Source organism: Atta colombica, unplaced genomic scaffold (assembly GCF_001594045.1).
Source record: "Atta colombica isolate Treedump-2 unplaced genomic scaffold, Acol1.0 scaffold38, whole genome shotgun sequence".
Lineage (NCBI taxonomy): Eukaryota > Metazoa > Arthropoda > Insecta > Hymenoptera > Formicidae > Atta > Atta colombica.
Genome location: NW_017259490.1, coordinates 2,581,750 through 2,586,412, shown reverse-complemented (window position 1 = coordinate 2,586,412; position 4,663 = coordinate 2,581,750).

The window sequence follows — 4,663 nt, the reverse complement described above, 5'->3', positions numbered from 1 at the left end:
TATATATATATATATATATATTCGTTTAAACATTCAAACAAAATGTATAAACTAAAAATGAAAACTCCATTAAACTATTGTCCCTTGACTATGATCAACACTTTGATAATTGTAAGTGATTAGATAATAATATATTGTTAAATCTTGTTTTTATAAAATCTGTAATCTTTAGTTGGAAAAAATACAAGTGTGATAATGGTTCTATTATTGTATATATATGTATGTATTGTTTTTTTCTTTATGAATGTATTTTCTTGAACATAATTTTAATTGAGAAATTGAACACAACAGGAATGTATAAACCCTATTTAAAAAAAAACTTATAAAGCCTGAATGTTATTCCTCTGCCAAATTTATTGTTTTTATAGATTTGAAATTATTCTATACCTGCAAATTATGAATAGATAATGCAAAGAAAAGATGAATGTGAAATCAAAAATATTCATAATCATATTCACAAAAATATTCATTCAATTCGAATAAAGCTTTTTAAACTCTTTGGAATCTAATTTCATTTTAAAGATTGAAAATTTAGTCAGTTTCGAAGAAGATTCAATTTTCAATCTTTGAGCGTAAGATTTCACTTTTCAGAGTGATAGATCACTTTAAAAGTTTTAGAAAGTGTTTTTCTCGATAAATACCAAAAAAGTAGTTTTCATTCAATTCGTATTTATATTTATTATTCATTCGTCCGAAAACGGACGAGAATCATGGAAGGTAGACGTTTACAGTTTAATAACATATTATTTTATGTTTACAGAAATGTTTAAATGAGCGAGATAAACGGTTTTTATTTAAAATATAAAAAGATATTATTCCGTGTAAAGAAAACACGTGTGGCTCTAATCGATTAAAATTATAATTCAGCATTTTTACGAGTGATAATCAGTCTTATCAATAGTCTTATCGAATAGCTCATTTGCGTTACATTTGCAAGTGAGAAACAAAAAAGAAGAAATGAATGTCCATTGCAATTGACGGCAGATTTACAAAGGAGAACAAAAAGCAGTCGACCAAGACGGCGCCCCATTGTTCACGCTCGCCGCTAACAACGTTTTGTGCACCTGTCAGTCAGACAGCACATGAGCTCTCCTTCCCCTCCCCCCCTCTCTCTCTCTCTCTTTCTCTCTTCTCCTTTTTTTTCCCGGTTATGGAAATTCGGCTGGCATTAACGACGTCCGTTTGCAAATGGAAAAACCCGGTCGGCCGGCATGGCACCTCCGGGCGACGCGACGCATTGCACGCTCGACGGACTCGGGTACGTAATCGTCTGCATCGCTGGCGCCGTGTTCCTACTTAACTCCTCATTGGATTTAAATATATTCGATCAACTGGTCGCGCATACGATTAACGATTGTTCCATAAAAACGAGAGACACAGGCGTGTACACGGGCGTGGAAACCCACTGGTACCGGCTCGCCTCCGTCTGTCCGCCGTATCGCCAAGATATTTCTGCCGGTGGTTGCCACGAGGAAATACATGTTTAAATCGCTGCGATGAAAATGTAACTCGAATTAATCCGCGTCTCGCGGAGTAGAAGGACAGAAATACGAGATGAAAATGTATATACAATAATTAAGTGCATATACATAAAATGATATCTATAAACGATATCCTTAATTGCTTTCGCCGAGAACAAGCTTTATCTTGTTAATCTTTTTACATACAATTTTTTTATAGCTTTTCAAAACATTAACAAACTTTTCCCATGTCTTAGTTATAATGAGTGACAAATAATGCTTTATTCTTAATCGGAATTCTTTTTTATCGTCGTATGCGAGTACGCAACAACGCCTCTCCATAATCAGACGGATACACGGTGCTCGATCATGCACCTCGGCCCCCTCCCTGTACCTCTTTTTTTTTCATGCCGGGACACGAGGTTGCCCCACCGGAAGTCTCTGTTTCGGCGCGATGCGAAAACCGCCTGACGGAACACCTGCGTTGTCTCGGCGGGCGCGAGAACGTAGCCGACGGCTCTGCCAGTAAAAGCGACGGGCGACGGGCGCGAGGCGGGTAAAGGAGAAGAAGTATGACGGGACAGGTGCGGCCTGTAACTTCCTGGATGATATCGGCCGGGTCCGGACGCGCGTGCGACCGGCGCTAACGCTTACGTTAGCGCTGGCGCCACTCGGATCCGCGCTGTAGGCGCCTGTCCGTCCCGGCTGTTTCCCTCCGTTCCCCGCTCCTGTTCTCCTCGTCTCTCTCTCTCTCTCTCTCTCTCTCTCTCTGCCCCCCCCCTTCCGTTCTTCTCTTCTTCGGTGCTCCAACCCAACGTCGCGTCAGCATCCGTACCTCTTGGTCCCCGCTATAACCCGTACACGAATGAACCCGGACTCGTTTCACCCGCCATCACTGTCGTCGCCGCCGCACTCGGCTGAAGCGTATATCGCGTGAAACCGCCACCCGGCGAAAACGACACTACCTTTATTCGCGCACCGGTACCGGAGCCGCCTGAAAGATGCACGTAATAGAGGAAGAGAGAAAGAAAAATAGAGGGAGAAGATATGATACTGTGTATCACGTTGAGGCGCGCGCATACGAAATTATACCGCGGCGAATCTAATCTTCCAACCGTTGCCTCCATCGGCGATTTTCATGCCGACGATGCACGGCGCATCGCTAAGCACGTCGTGCCGATAGTGTTTAAACGAAGACAGAAAAAAAATATACCGATGAGAAAAACAGATAAAATATCTACGAGTAAGAAGATAATGATCGGTATTCATAGTAGTTCGTTCTTATTTTGAGACCGTCTTAGGTTTTAAGATGCTAACACAGTTCTCTGATTGATTCATGACATCTTAAGACTATTTTAAATATAAGAGTACTATTTTAAATATAAGACTACCGTTCTCCGATTGATTTATAACATCTTAAGATTAATTATACTTAATACAGTTTTAAATGTATGAATTAACTACGAATACCTGTCCAATTTTCGGAACTGAGAACGAAAAAAGGACCAAGTTCGAGCGTTGAATCTAGGAAAGCCTTTCGGAAGCCTTCAAGATAAAACGCATGGCATCGCCTTTCGACAGATCGCTCGCTCGCTCGCTCACGAGAACCACTATGTCGCGACGCATAAATTTGCACATGCCAAGTCTAAATACAGCAGTCATCGTAGCATAGATAATAGGGAGAAAATTGATTCTTCCGAGGCGGCGATATTTACAAATCGCGTTGCGGCATTGCTATATTTACACCTGCCACTCATGGTTCGCCAATTAACGGAAAATATGCAGGTAATGATTACATCGCTCTGCCTTCGAGACGCATTCCGCAATCGTAGATTGACGCAATCGCGCGCGATACCAAACGGATTTGAAATCCGACATTGTTGAGGCAATGTTAATTTATTCGGCGGTTCTTATGTAAGTAAGGTAGAGAGATGTGAATGATGCGATCTTTCTGGTATAATTATTGTCTCCCAAATAACTATATATAGGTACCCTTATCTCTCTCTATATACAAGCTTTCCTCGTTTTAATGTCCATTCTTCCTCAGTCAAATAGTCTTATAATCCTCTACGTTCATTCATAGCACTGCCTTTTTTTTTAAATAAATCTCGTGAACTCATTCTTTTGAAGAGAGAGAGAGGATAGAAAAGTGCACAAATTTTATTTTCTGTCGTTCTCTCCTTTAACAATGCAATATCTTCGTTCCAGAAAATTTGTCCCTTGATATTTTCATAATATCGCCAAACTCACACGTTGTCTCTTACCTGTTACAGACTTTCCGCTATTGGCTGAAATACTGCGCACGTGCTACGCCGGCGTACAGAACGCCACCAATTACGAGATCTCCCGGGGAAGATCCCGCGTAAAACGTCGCTGAATTTTATGCGTATTCTTTATCCCGTCGCTTTAACGAGGCACATGTATCTGAAACACATATGTCGATACGTTTCCCACGTTGAATCGGAAATCACGTGAAAGCATTACGAGTTGTACAGAAATAAACTCTTAACGCATAATGACTAGAGTGTAGCTCTAATAAGAAACAAATAATTTTATTTTACAATTCATTCTCGACAAATTAATTTATTCTATGCATATTCGATTGCTCATATTTTCCAATGAAATCCATTACTGTTGATGAACTGTAATCTCCGCGTCGGTACTAAAAAATAAAACTTAATATCTGTCTATAAATAAATCTGAATAAAAAGATGGAAAAAGAGAAATTCCCATTACAAGGTTTTGAATTTAGGTTTCAAGTGATTTATGTAATGATCATTTATAAATCGTCGTAAAAGTGACAAAATCTTGTTTTTGGATTAACGCGCGTGGTCCCGATGAATGAAAAACTCCCTACGTATTTCATATGATGGACCTCAGACAGACGAGAAGGAAGACGATGGCAGAATCTCGCGCGATCGGCAACACGCCAGTAGCAGACTCGACTCTCCGATCGTCGAGCGTCGACTGGTCGCGGTGCCGGCCGGCAGTCGTACAATATGTATAGCAGGTACACCAGGGCGCGCCATGCAATACGCGCACGACTGGAGCCGGAACCACCGCCACGATCTCTCTGCTCGCCACCCCTGCCTGCGAGCCTGTCGACTGTCGTCGTCTATTCGCCTAAGGGCGGCCAGCGCGGAGTGGCGCGACGCGGCTTGGCGTGGCGCGAATCCGCGGCGACACGGCGAGCGGAGCGGCGG